The sequence below is a fragment of the Gorilla gorilla genome, chromosome 9, assembly GCF_029281585.2.
Source record: "Gorilla gorilla gorilla isolate KB3781 chromosome 9, NHGRI_mGorGor1-v2.1_pri, whole genome shotgun sequence".
Classification (NCBI taxonomy): domain Eukaryota; kingdom Metazoa; phylum Chordata; class Mammalia; order Primates; family Hominidae; genus Gorilla; species Gorilla gorilla.
The window spans coordinates 84,886,481-84,901,388 of NC_073233.2; the positions used below are offsets into that span (position 1 = coordinate 84,886,481).

Consider the following 14,908-nt stretch of genomic DNA (forward strand, 5'->3'; position numbering starts at 1 on the left):
TTTTATGGGAACACAAGTTTTCACTTCTCCAGAATAAATGCCCAGAGTGAAATTGCTAGGTTTTGTAGTAATTTATGTTTAGTTTTTCTCAAAACTGCTGAATTGTTTTTCAGAGTAGCTCCACCATTTTTACATTCCCACCAGCAATATATGTGTGATCCAGTTTCTTTGCATCCTCACCAGAATTTGGTAGTGTCACTATTTTTAATGAAGTTTTTTATAATTTGCATTTCCCTAATGGCTAATCACGTTGAACATACCTTCCATGTGCTTATTTGCCATATGTATATGTATTCTCCCTGGTAAAATTTCTGCTCATGTCTTTGCCTGGTTTCTCTTTTTTTATAAGAGATAATAAGGACAGTTTCTATTGTTTTTACAGTTGAGTTGTGAGATTCTAATTCTTTATTAAATACGTGATTTGTAAATTCTTTCTCCCAATCTATAACTTTTCATCTTCTCTTTCAATGAGCAAACATTTTTAATTTCAATGAGGTCAAATTTATCAGTTTTATGGATTGTGTTTTTGGTGTCAAGTCTAAGAACTCTATACCTACCTATAGATCCCAAAGATTTGTTCCTATTTTTTTTTCTAAAAGATTGTATAGTTTTACATTTTACATTTAAGTCTGTGGTTTATTTTCAGTTCATTTTGTATAAGGTGTGAGGCATAGGGTGAGGTTCTATTTTTTCCATGTGGATGTCCAACTGTTCTAAAGATCCATTAGTGGAAAAGACTATCCTTTCTCCATTGAATTGCCTTTGCACTTTTGTCAAAAATTATTTGGGTAGATTTGTGTGGGTCTGTTTTAGGGATCTCAGTTATGTTCCATTGATTGATGTGTCTCCCCCTCCACCAATACCACACAGTCTTGATTACTGTGGCCATATAAGTCTTCAAATCATACAGACTGATTCCTCCCACTTCATTCTTCTTTTTCAAAATTGCTCTAGCTATTCAGGTTCCTTTGCCTTTCCATATAAAGTTTAGAATAATATTGTCTAAATTTAAAATCTTGTTGAGATTTTAGGAATTATAGGAATTACATTAAATATGCATATCAATTTGCAGAGCTGACATCTTTACTATGTTGAGTCTTCCAATCGATGAACACAGTATGTCTCTTGATTTATTTAGATCTTTAATTTATTTCATCAGCATTTTGTAGTTTTCAATTTTTTAAGCAGTTGTGATATTGTATTTTTAAATTTTAGTGTCCACATGTTCATTGCTATTATATAGATACACAATTGATTATCTTTTATTCTGCCACCTTGTTGAAGTCAGTTCTAGGAGAGTTTTCTTGTAGATTTTTTTGTTTTGTTTCGTTTTTTGCTTTTTTTGAGACGGAGTCTCGCACTGTCTCCCGGGCTGGAGTGCGATGGCATGATCTCGGCTCACTGCAGCCTCTGCCTCCCAGGTTCAAGTGATTCTCCTGCCTCAGCCTCCCCAGTAGCTGGGATTACAGGCGCCCACCACCATGCCCAGCTAATTTTTCTGTATTTTTAGTAGAGACGGAGTTTCACTATGTTGGCTAGGCTGGTTTCAAACTCCTGACCACGTGATCTGCCTGTCTCAGCCTTCCAAAGTGCTGGGATTACAGGTGTGAGACAACACGCTCGGCCCTGTAGATTTAAGATTCGCTGCAAATAGAAATAGCGTATATCCTCGTTCCTGATGTGTGTGCTTTTTAGTTCCTTTTTGCCTTATTGACCTGACTAGAACTTCCAAGACTATGTTGAGTAAGAGCGGTGACAGCAGATCTCCTTGCCTTGTTCCCAATTCTAGGGGAAAAGCATTTAACCTTTCATCATTAAGTGAAATGTTAGCTGTATGTTTTTTATAGACGTTCTTTATTAGGTTGAGGAATTTGCCCTCTATACTAGTTTGATAGGGCTGCCACATATAATAAAATATCATTAGATTGGGTGGCTTAACCAACAAACTTATTTTCTCACAGTTCTGGAGGCTAGAAGTCTGAGACTAGGGTGTCAGCAGGTCTGATGTCTTCTGACACACCTCTCTTTGGCATGCAATTGGCCACACAGAGAACACAGAGAGAAGGTGTTCATTTGGTCTTTTCTCTGTGCATGCCTGGGTCTGATTTCTCTGTGTGTTTGTGTCCTAATCTCCTTTTCTGATAAAGGACACCAGTTATATTAGATTAGGGCCTACCCTAATGACCCCATTTTAACTTAATTATCTCTTTAAAGAACCTATCTCTAAATAGTCACACTCTAAAGTACAGGGGGTTAGGACTTTAACATATGAATATCAGAGGAGACACACTATATCCTCTATTCTTTATTTTTATCATAACTTTTGTTATCATAAATGGACCTATAATACACTCTATTACTAATTTTCTTTATCATGAATGGGTGTTGGATTTTGTCAAACACTTTTTCAGTATTAATTGATTTTATCATACTGTTTTATTCTGTAGTCTGTTAATAAGGTGGATTATATTAATTGATATGGGAATATTGATCCAGCCTTGTATCCTGGGATAAACCTTACTTATGTAATTCTTTTTATATATTCTGAATTCTTCACTTGTTAATATTTTGTTAAGGATTTTTGTATCCGTATTCATGAAGGATATTGGTTTGTAGTTTTTATTTTTTGTCCTGTCTTTTTCTGGTTTTGGCATCAGGATACTATACATTCCATTAAATGAATTGGGAAATGTTGCTCCCTTCTATTTTCTGGAATAAATTGTGTACAATCAGTGTTAACTCTTCTTTAAATGTTTGGTAGAATTCTCTAGTGAAACCATCTGGGCCTGGAAATCTGTTTTTTGGGACATTTTAAAATTATACATTTTAAAAATAAAGGAAAATCTGACACCTGTTACAACAGGGATGCACCTATAAGACATTAGGCTAAGTGAAATAAGCCAGTCACAAGAGGACAAATACTACATGAGTCCACTTATATGAGGTTCCTAGAGTAGTCAACTTCATAAAGACACAAATAAAATGGTGATCGGGGCCTGGTGGGGAGTAGGATGAGGGGGTTCCCTGGGGAAGGCATTGGAGAGTTATCGTTTTATGGGTACAAAGTGCAGTTTGGGAAGATAGAAAAAGTTCTGGAGATAGACAGTGGTAAGGGTTGCACAACAATGTGAATGTACTTAATGCTACAGATCTATATACTTTAAAAGGGTTAAAAAGTTAAACTTTATGAATATTTTAACATAATAAAATGTTTACATTAAACATATGCAGGAAAATAAAATTACAGGTTCAGCTTCTTTAATAGTCATGCAGTTATTCACTTTTTTCTTTTTTCTTCCACTCTTGTTGAAGACATGCAGCTATTCAAATGATTGATTTTGAGTGAATTGTGGTAGTTTGTGTTTCTTGAGGCATTGGTTCATTTCATCTAAGTCATCAAAATTTATGTGTGTAGCATTGGTTACAATATTCCCTTGTTTTCCTCTTGATGTTGAGAGGGCTTGTAGTGATAATCTGTTTCATTCCTAATATTGGTAATGTGTTAGTCTTCTCTCTTTCTTTTTTGGTCAGCCTTGTTAGAAGTATCTCAAATTTTATTGATCTTTTTAAAAACCAGACTTTTGTTTGATTGATTTTCTCCATTTTTCATTTTTCAGTTTCATTGATTTCTGTTCTTTATATTTTCTTCCTTTTGCTTGTTGTGGGTTTATTTTCATTTCTTTTTCAAGGTTCTTGAGATGGAAGCTTAAATTTTTATTTCAGACTTTCCTATTTCCTAATGAGCATTTAGTGCTATAAATTTTCCTCTCAGCACTGCTTTAGCAGTGTCCCACAGCTTTTTATATGTTGTATTTCATTTTTATTCAGTTCAATGTACTTTTTAAAATTTCTCTTGAGACTTCCTCTTTGACCCATGGATTATTTAGGTGTATGTTGTTTCACATTCAAGGGTTTGGAGATTTTCCTATTGTCATTCTTGATTTCTTGTTTGATTTCATTGTGGTCAGAGAACACACACTGCATGATTTCATTTTTCTTAAATTTGTTGAGGTTTGTATTATGGATCAGGTTATACCAAGGATATTTATGCCAAGGATATCTTGGCATATGTTCCATGTTTGTTTGAAAAGAATAAGTATTCTGCTATTGTTTGATAAAATCTTCTACATATGTCAATTAGATCCTGTTGGTTGGTGGTTGTGTCAGTGTTTCCCATGACTACCCTCAGGTCTGATGATTCACTAGGATTCACAGAACTCAGCAAAGCTGTTATACTCGTAGTTAAGGTTTGTTACCTAAAGGTCAAACTGATACAGCATGGCCCAAGACCCCAGGCAAATAAAAATAGGTGTTTCCTATAAATCACGTTAGTTGCATAAACTATCTGGCATGGCCCAAAGTGTCAAGTATACAAAGACACTCTTATTGGGCAGGATTTTCTAAGGTCTCAGAAGTTATCTCCCAGGAGCCAGTCAAGAGCCAGTCCTTTCTTTGAAATGTGCAGTGTTTGTGCCCCAAGTCCACCGACTTAGCTATTTAATGCTCAATGGTATTTTTTAGTTATTCTGTATCATTGTTGATTCTCTATCTAGTTGTTCTATCAGTTGATGACAGAAAAATACTGAAGTCTGCAAACATGATTTTGGACTTGACTATTTCTCCTTCATTCTGTCAGTTTTTGCTCCACACATTTTGCAGGTCTATTTTGATGCACAGACATTTAGAACTGCTGTATCTTCTTGGTAGATAGGCCTTTTTGTCATTATGTAATGTTCCTCTCTAACTCTGGTAATCTTCTTTGCTCTGAAGTCTAATTTATCTGATTAATATATCCATATTAGCATAGCGTTCTTTTGATTAATGTTTGTGTGGCATATCTTTTTTCATCCTTTTAGTTTCAACCTGATCATACTGTTATATTTGAAATGCATTTCCTTTAGACATTATATAGTTGAATTAGTTTGAGTCATGTTTTTAATCCACTCTTCCAATTTCTTTTAATTGGTGTATTTAGATCATTTATATTAATATAATTATTAACATATTAGAAATTAACTGCCATTTTATTTTTTGTTTTCTATTTGTTCTCTCTGGTTTTTTGCTTTTATATGCTTTTTCCTGCCTGTGAGTTACTTAAACTTTTTCTTTTCTTTTTTTTTTTGAGACGGAGTCTCACTCCATCGTCCAGGCTGGAGAGCAGTGGCGCGATCTCAGCTCACTGCAAACTCCGCCTCCCGGGTTCATGCCATTCTCCTGCCTCAGCCTCCTGAGTAGCTGGGACTACAGTGCCTGCCACTGCACCTGGTTAATTTTTTGTATTTTTAGTAGAGACGGGTTTCACCGTGTTAGCCAGGATGGTCTCGATCTCCTGACCTAGTGATCTGCTGGCCGTTAGTGTGTCTATAGTGCTTATGTTTCTCTTTGTATTGCTTTTTCAGTGGCTGCTCTCAGTATTACTTTATATATGCATACCCTATCAGAGTCTAATGTTAATCAGCATTTTACCAGTTCCAGTAAACTACAGAAAACTTACCTCCCTTTCATGTGTCTGTATTCGATTCCTAGGGCCACCATGACAAAGTCCACAAGCTACGTGGCTTTAAATAACTAAAATTTATTGTATCACAGTTCTAGAGGCTAGAAGTCCCAGATGAAAATGTCTCAGGGCCATGCTCCCTCTGAGACCAGTTGGGAAATTCTTTCTTACCTCTCTTCCTAGCTTCTAGTAGTTTGGTGGCAAGCTTTGGTATTCCTTGACTTATAGCTGCATCAGTCCAGTCTTTGCCTTTGTCACATGGCATTCTCCCCATGTCTCTGTGTCTTCACATAGCTATCTTCTTATAAGGACACCAGTCATATTGGAGTAGGGCCCACCCTACTCTAATATAAACCCATCTTAAATAATTATATCTGCAAGGACTTTATTTCCAAATTAGGTAACATTCTGAGGTACTAGAGTTATGACTTCAACATATCTTTTTTAGAGGTGAAAAATTCAACTCATAAGAATGCCTTTACCCTGACCCATTTAAAATATAATTGGTATATAATATATATGTATATTTTATATATATATATATATTTTTTTTTTTTTTTTTTTTTTTTTGAGCCAGAGTTTCACTCTTGTTGCCCAGGCTGGAGTGCAGTGGCGCGATCTTGGCTCACTGCAACCTCTGCCTCTCAGGTTCAAGCAATTCTTCTGCCTCAGCCTCCCAAGTAGCTGGGATTACAGGTGCTGCCTCCATGCCTGGCTAATTTTCATATTTTTATTAGAGACAAGGTTTCACCATGTTGGCCAGGCTGGTCTCAAACTCCTGACCTCAGGTGATCCACCCACCTCAGCCTCCCAAAGTGCTGGGATTACAGGTGTGAGCTACCGCGCCCAGCTGTCTTTAATATTTTGTCTCCATGCATTTAGAACCATATCAGACAGTGTTATGATTTTTGTCTTAATCATAATACATAGCTTAGAAAACTCGAGAAGGAAAATGTGTTGTGTCCTCCCACATTTATACTCATTTCCATTGCTCTTTCTTCCTTCCTGATATTCCATGATCCCTTTTTTCATCATTTCCTTTCTGTTTAGAGAACTTCCTTTAGCCATTTTTTAGGGTAGGTCTCCTGGAAATGTAGTCTCTTAGGTTTCCTTCACCTAAGAATGTCTTAATATTTATTTTGTTCCTAAAGGATGTATTTACTATATATAAAATTCTAGGTTGACAATTATTTTCTTTCAGAATTTGAAAAATGTCATGCCACTTCCTCTGCCCTTCACATTTTTTTTTAATGAAAAATCCTTTATCATTTGAATTGTTTTCCCCCATAGGTAAGATGTTGTTTGTCTCTCACTACTTCAAGATTTTCCTATGTCTTTAGTTTTCAGAAGTTTGGCTATAGTTTGTCTTAATGTGAATTTCTTTGGGTCTAACATGTTTGAGCAGGGCTCATGCCTGTAATCCCAGATACGTGGGAGGTTGAGGTGGGAGGATTGCTTGAGGCCAGGAGTTCAGGACCAGACTGGGTATCATAGAGATACCCCATCTGTAAAAAATAAATATAAAAATTATCCAGGCATTGTGATATATACCTGTAGTCCCAGTTGCTCGGGAGATTGAGGCAGGAGGATTGCTTGAACCCAGGAGTTCGAGGCTGCAGTGAGCTAGGACTGCGCCACTGCACTCCAGCCTGGGCAACAGAGCAAGACCCTGTCTCTTGAAAAAAAAAAAAAAAAAGCTTAAAAACAATCACATGTTTTGAGGTTGGCTCAGCTTCTTGAATCTGTGTGTTTGTTGTTTTTAGTTAGGGAATTGTTGAGTTTTTTGTTTTTATTTTTATTTTTTTAACAAATTTAGAAATTTTTTGCCATTATTTTATCAAGTACTTTTCAGCCCTGCTCTCTTCCTCCTCTCCTTCTGGGGGACACCAATAACAAGACACTTAGATCTTTTGTTATAGTCCCACAGGTCCCTGAGCACCACCTCATTACTGCCAGGTACTCGTAGAAGTCTAGGTTCCTCTTTGGCCTCTGTTGGCAAGCGAGGGGGAGAAAAGGCTCTTGATTAACTGCTGGGCTGAGTTGGGAGCTCCCTCTCCCTACTAGGCCACTGCTTTGTCTGAGAGGGGAAGGGTTGCTTTATTATTTCTTACCATCTGGTTTCCACTGACACCCAAGTGGTGTGGCCATGGTATCTCTGGCCAGTGGTGAAAATTCTGACTCTGCAGTAGGTCTCTGACAATACCCCACTAGGGAGGGAAAACAGTGTCTCATCATTGCCACGGGAAGATAGATATCCAAGCTCCTCACATGGTCTCTAAGGGAATAAGGAACTAATTACTGTGGGTGGGGATGAGAGTCCCAAGCCCTCACTACTTGGCCTTCTTAACCTGGCATGGGGTTGAAGCACCTTCTAATACCCTGATGAGGATGGAAGTCTAGGCTCCCCATTCAGCCTTTGTTGCATGAGTGGGAAATCTATTGCATGGCAGGGTGACTATAATGTATTATATATTTCAAAATAGCTAAGATAGCAAATTTCAAATTTCTCACCACAAAAAAATAAGTGATGGGTATGTTAATTAGCTTGATTTAATCATTCCACATTGTATACATATGTCAAAACATCACATTGTTCTCCATAAATGTATATAATTATGATTTATCAATTTAAAATAATATTAATTTTTTAAAAAGAAAAGACATGGAACTCACCACTGTATCATTTCTCAGGTCCCAAAATCCCTAGTTAGTCTGCTTCTTGTCAACACCTTTCAGGGTCTTCTTATGTTTGTCTTATGTATAATGCCCAGCAGTTTTAGTTTTACTTAGTGGAATGAATATGAAAAAGTATATCCACTTCATCTTCCCAGAAGCCCAAGTCCCAGTTTATTCTGTTTTTAATTTAGGCCCCTTAGGTAAATATAAAGAAGCATAAAATACAGTCCTTGACTTAAATCAAGTCTGATAGACAGGGTACCAATACTTTTAGAAACACAAATGACAGACCTTTAAAAAGCACTTAACAGTGGCAATCCTATGAAATAAAAGCAACTTTCTTCCATCTGTCTTGCCACAACTTCTTTCCTATATGTCCATTTGTTGATCATTTCATTTAGCACTGGTCATTATTTCCTTATCCGTCTGCTCAACTAGACTGTGAGCTTCTTAAAGTCTTAGTTATCTTGGTAATCCCTGGATCCCAGGATAGTGCTTACCCATAAATGTTTTTAAAATCAAATTGAAACTCTTAAAACTTTTGTTACTTTTGTCTGATGAAACATCTGAAAATTCCTCCTGTAACAAAACACCTAGAAATTCTAAATATAATATAACAAACATCCTTTAAATGCCCAGATGAGTTCAAAAGAACATAAAATTCCAGGCTGGGCATGGTGACTCATCCCTATAATTCCAGCACTTAGGGAGGCCAAGGCAGGAGGATTACTTAAGCCCAGGAGTTTGAGACCAGGCTGGGCAATAATAGGGAGACCTAGTCTATACAAAAAGAAATTTAAAAATTAGCCAGGTGTGGTGATGCATGCCTATAGTCCTAGCTACTTGGGAGGCTGAGATGGGAGAATCACTTGATCCCAGGACACTGAGGCTGCATTGAGCCATGATTGTACCACTGCACTCCAGCCTGAACAACAGAGCAAGACCCTGTCTCCAATAATGGCAATCCAAAGTATCTGTATTAGGCCATTATTGCACTGCTATAAAGAAATACTGGAGACTAGGTAACTTATAAAGAAAAGAAGTTTAATTGGCTGACAGTTTTTTAGGCTTTACAGAAAGCATGGTGTGGCATCTGCTTGGCTTCTGGGGAGGCCTCAGGAAGCTTACAATCATGGCGGAAGGCAAAGGGGAGCAGACACGCCACATGGCAAAAGCAGAAGCAAGAGAGAGTAGGGGAGGTGCCATACACTTTAACCAACCATATCTCTTGAGAACTCACTCACTACCGCAAGGACAGAACCAAGCCATGAGAGTGCCCCCATGACTCAAACACCTCCCACCAGGCCCCACTTAGAACACTGGGGATTACATCTCAACATGAGATCTGGAGGGGGCATCAAATCCAGAGAAGGAGCTGCAAACTACAGTGACAAATGAGTACTTAGATCATGGTCAACTGGCCAGGCACAGTGGCTCACACATGTAATCCTAATACTTTGGGAGACTACAGTGGGAGGACTGCTTGAGCCCAGGCATTCAAGACCAACCTGGCAAAGAAGTAAGAACCCACTTCTACAAAAAAAAGTTAATAAATTAGGTAGGTGTGGTGGCACATACCTTTAGTCCCAGCTACTCAGCAGGCTGAGGCAGGAGGATTGATTGAGCCCAGGGAGCCAAGGCTGCAGTGAGTCATTATCACACCACTGCACTCCAGCCTGGGCAACAGAGTGAGACCCTGTCTCAACAAAAAGAGAGAGAGAGAGAGAGATTGTGGTAAACTTCAAGGCATTTGAAGATACCATGAAACCAGAGCCTTAGGTTTGAAGCCACAAAACAGAAGGCAAAGTTTTTGGTATGTTTCAGACTGGCAATTGGAACTATTTCCTCATCACCATACACACACATATACAAATAAAGCCAGGACCATTAAAGAGGTATATTGTCAGTGAAGGGCTGGGCTAGAAAAAATTTGCTCTCCAATAGAAAGAACTGACAAGGCAACTTGTCTTTCAGCCTCAGTTTTAGGTAGGGAAAATGACTCCCCTAAGAATTTGTAAAGAAATGTATTCTTAATGGAGGCCCCTCTGGATTTCTGTAGATGGAGATCAAACGTGTACATAATCAATAATTCTAAAACCACGGGAAGGAATAAGCCACCTTAAACAAAAGTCAGGAAAAACAAATGACCTCCCTCAAATCAGATGCTGAAATACAAAGTAACAATTTAGAAAATATTTAATAAAATAAAAGAGATCGAAAATGGGATTATCAAAAATGAAAATCAAGATATGAAAGAGAATCAAAGAACTTCTGACATTAAAAATAAAATCAGCTGGGTGCGGTGGCTCAGGCCTTTAATCCCAACACTTTGGGAGGCCAAGGCAGGCAGATCACTTGAGGTCAGGAGTTCGAGACCAGCCTGGCCAACATGGTAAAACCCCGTCTGTACTAAAAATGCAAATATTAGCCAGGCGTGGTGGTGGGTGCCTGTAATCCCAGCTACTTGGAAGGCTGAGGCAGGAGAATCACTTGAGCCTGGGAGGTGGAGGTTGCAGTAAGCCAAGGTCGCGCCACTGCACTCTAGTCTGGGTGACAGAATGAGACTCCATCTCAAAAAAAAGAAAAAAGAAAAGAAAAGAAAATCATTGAAATAAAAAAATTGATAAGTAAAAAATACACTAACACAGCTGAAGTTAGAATTAGTGAACTGGAAGATAACCTAAAGAAATAAGCCAGATAACATCACAGAGAAATAACATTTAATTGCATTTCCAAAATGAGAGAATAGCAAAAATTGGGAAAGAAGAGGTATTCAAAGAGATAATAGATGGGAATTCTTTAGAACTGACAAAGGACATGACTCCTTGGCTCCAAAAACAAGAAATTCCGAGCAAGACAAATAAATGGAAATCTTTCTCAGGTGTGGCAGATGTGATAGATTAGCATGGTTCCAACCTCCTTCTAGTGTGCCTTCCAGTACTACAGATGCCAAAAGGTTAAAAGCTTTATTTCCCATATTTTCTTTGCAGGTAAGATTCCAAATAACACTCAGGTTCTGCCAATCACATGTATTAACATGAGGCTTGAATTCAGAACCAGTTGAGTGAGGGAAGAGAAGTGGTAGTATGTAACGCATCCATTTACTGGTGTGGATCTAGGGTATGCATCATGACTGGTATAAACAGGTCTGATGGCAGTTTCCTGATCTGTGAATTATACTAAGGTAGTTTGATGTGGGTGCAGAAGTTGGTCCAGAGGCTTCCCAATTCTCTAGATTCCTAATTGTGACAAAGAAAAAAGTTCCTTTGGCAAGATTTTTCTGTGGTAGTGTTCGTCAGTCATTCCTGAAAAGCCTATGACTTGCTCATTCAGAATTTCTGTTGAAATTGAAAGTATTAAATTCTTTTCTGTTTACAATCTAGTTGTTACTATTATCTACAATTGAATCTTCATTGATACCTGTAGAAAAAGCACACTGAAGATGCTGAAATCCAAAGACAAAGATCTTAAAAGCATTCACAGATTAAAAAAAAAAAAACACATATTACCAACAAAGGAATAACTGTTGGTCTGCAGACTTACCAACAGCAACCATGGAAGCCAAAACACATATGGACTGTTGTCTTTAAAGTACTGAGAGAAATTAACCATCAGCTTAGAATTCTATATCCAAATATCTTTCAAGAACAAGGGTAAGATAAAGACGATTTGAAACAACAAAAATGGAGAGAGTTTGCCAATACACCTCACTAAAAGACTTTTTAAGAGATATTCTTTAGGCAGAAGAGCTGAGATGCAAGAAAGAACAATAAAGGAGAAAAAAATGATAAACCAATGGGAATATTTGAACAAAATATTGTGACTACTTAAAATAATGTGTCATTTGAGAGAATAAAAATATACAAAGTGGAACAAATGGACAAAACAACATGTACAATGGAAGGGGATAATCAAAGTTACATAGTTTCTAAGTCAAGAAACTTGTTACTTGGGAAGAGAATACATTCAATGATTAGTTTTCATGTTTACATGAGCATTTTTCCTAACCACTAAAAATGGTAATTGACTTTATAATATCTTTCAGAAACATGGAGGAGTAAATAAGATTCTAAAAACTGAATCCAAAAGAAAGTTGGACTAGAACTTTTAATAACCAATAAAAAGTTAAGGCATCATTTAAAACAAATGCATTCACTAGATTAGTAATAAGATTCAATTTACCAGAAAGAAATGGCAATTCTAAACATCTATGGAAATTTTTAAGCAAAAATTGACAGAATTTACAAAGATAAATAGATAATGCTCCATCATGCTGAGATACTTTAACACAGTAACTCAGACAAAAATATATATAAATACAGATATAGATAAAACTTGAGTAACACAATAAGAAAATGATCTTGTAGTCTTAACATTTAAAATATGTACACCTTTCTCAAGCATGCATAAAATAATTATTAATTCTACTCGATATTAGCTTTAGAGCAAGGTTCGACAAACTTTAAAGCAATAGTCCCCAACCATTTTGGCACCAGGGACCGGTTTCATTAAAGACAGTTCTTCCACAGACTGGGGTTGGGGGATGGTTTCGGGATGATTCAAGAGAATTATATTCATTCTGCACTTTATTTCTGTTATTATTACATTGTAATATATAATGAAATAATTCTACAACTCAACATAATGTAGAATCAGTGGGAGTCCTGAGCTTGTTTTCCTGCAACTAGGCGGTCCCATCTGAGGGTGACGGGAGATAGTGACAGATCATCAGGCATTAGATTCTTATAAGGAGTGCATAATCTAGATCCCTTGCATGTGCAGTTCATGGTAATGTTCGTGCTCCTATGAGAATCTAACGTCACCACTGATCTAACAGGAGGCAGAGCTCAGGCAATAATGCTCATTGCCCACCATTCACCTTCTGTGCAGCCTGGTTCCTAACAGGCCACAGACCAGTACCGGTCCATGGCCCCAGGGTTGGGGACCCCTGCTTTAAAGAATTGGTATCATTGGCCAGGCACGGTGGCTCACGCCTATAATCCCAGCACTTTGGGAGGCTGAGGTGGGTGGATCACTTGAGGTCAGGAGTTTGAGACCAACCTGGCCAACGTGGTGAAACCCCGTCTCTACTAAAAATACAAAAATTAGCCAGGCATGGTTGTGGGTGCCTGTAATCCCAGCTACTCGGGAGGCTGAGGCAGGAGAATCGCTTGAACCCAGGAGGTAGAGGTTACAGTGAGCTGAGGTCGTACCACTGCACTCCAACCTGGGTGAGAGAGCAAGACTCAGTCTCAAAAAAAAAAAAAAAAAAAAAAAAAAAAACTGGTATTATGCACAGGTGTCCTCTGACTACAGTGTAATTAGTTTAAACAAAACAAAACAGAATTAGTCAAAATGGCCCACATTTTTGGAAACCTAAAACCACATGTCTAAATACTCATGAGTAAAAAAAGAAATCATAATGGAAATTTTAAAATACTTAGAATGGAATCACAATGAAAATTGTACAAATCTAAGTAGGATATAGGTAAAGTGATTCTTTGAGGGAAATTTATAACATTAGATGTTTACATTAGAAATAGGCTGAAAAATAACTAAGCATTCAATTTTAAGAATTAGAAAACAAAGCTCGCTTTGGTAGCACATATACTAAAACTGGAACAATACAGAGATTAGCATCGCCCCTTTAAAAAAATTTTTTTAAGAATTAGAAAACAGATCAATAGAGTACACCTGAAGAGAAATGAAAAATGGAAATAAAGGGCAGAAATTAATGAAAGGTAAAACAGAAACACAATACTGAAGATCACTAGGTATCTAATTTTGCTCCCTTCTGAAACTCCACTATAACTACAACAAAGGAATTTACTTAAAAGAAATAAGCCCACAAGGAGGAGACTCAATAAAATGTTAGAAGCTGGAACATAGATGGACTACTGCTAACTGCCTTAACAGGCCCAAGAAAGACAAATTCTGAGCCAGGAACCTTCAGTTTACATCACAGAATTTTCTCAAGTATTAGGCATTAGCAGTAACAGGCAGTTTGGAAAAGGAGATAGAAGAGAAATCTAAAATAAGGAGAATTGGTTAAAATCAGATCCCCTCATCCATTTCATAGCACTGAGTAATTACAGAAGTCTGAAGCTTTATTCTCTGGAAAGGGTAAACAATGTGTCTACACTAAATTCTGCCAGGCACAATTGAGCATGTGAATAGCATACTGAAATTAGGGAAACTGGGTGAGGTTATACATTCTGAGTGCTGACTACAAAGAACTCTAGGCAAAAAACAATGAGAGTCTTCTTTTAGGGAATAGCGTCGGCCTAAAAGACCTAAAAATACTGATATTGAGGATTTCCTCAACAACTGTCCCAGCAAAGTAGCCCTACAGTGAAGGTTACTAGTCCAAAGACCTCAACCACATGCTTAGAGCTTTTATGATCACCTTTTTAGTCTCCCTTTTTAGATTATTAAAAATGAGGCAACAGTGTCACACATGATGAATTAATCCAATATGAAAGATGGAGGCCAAAACAAATAATAAGGGAAGGAGGAACCAACTTACGCAGAAGGAAGAAAGCTTCATAAATAATAAATATCATTAATTAATATTCCTAGCGATATACCGTGCCTATGAATCAAAAATAGGATGGTATTTTTTTAATGAACATTCAGAAAAATTTAAAAATCTTAAAGATATAAAAATATGAGCCAAGTGTAGTAGCTCACACCTATAGTCCCAGCACTTTCGTAGGCCAAGGTGAGAGGATCATT

At 37.4% G+C, this 14,908-nt stretch overlaps 1 protein-coding gene across 4 annotated transcripts in view; it reads left to right on the plus strand.

The window, feature by feature from the left end:
- The window catches only part of ACER3 (alkaline ceramidase 3), a 167,698-nt gene that overhangs the window by 136,085 nt on the left and 16,705 nt on the right, over nt 1-14,908 (plus strand). The gene's annotated exons all lie outside the window — the stretch shown is intronic.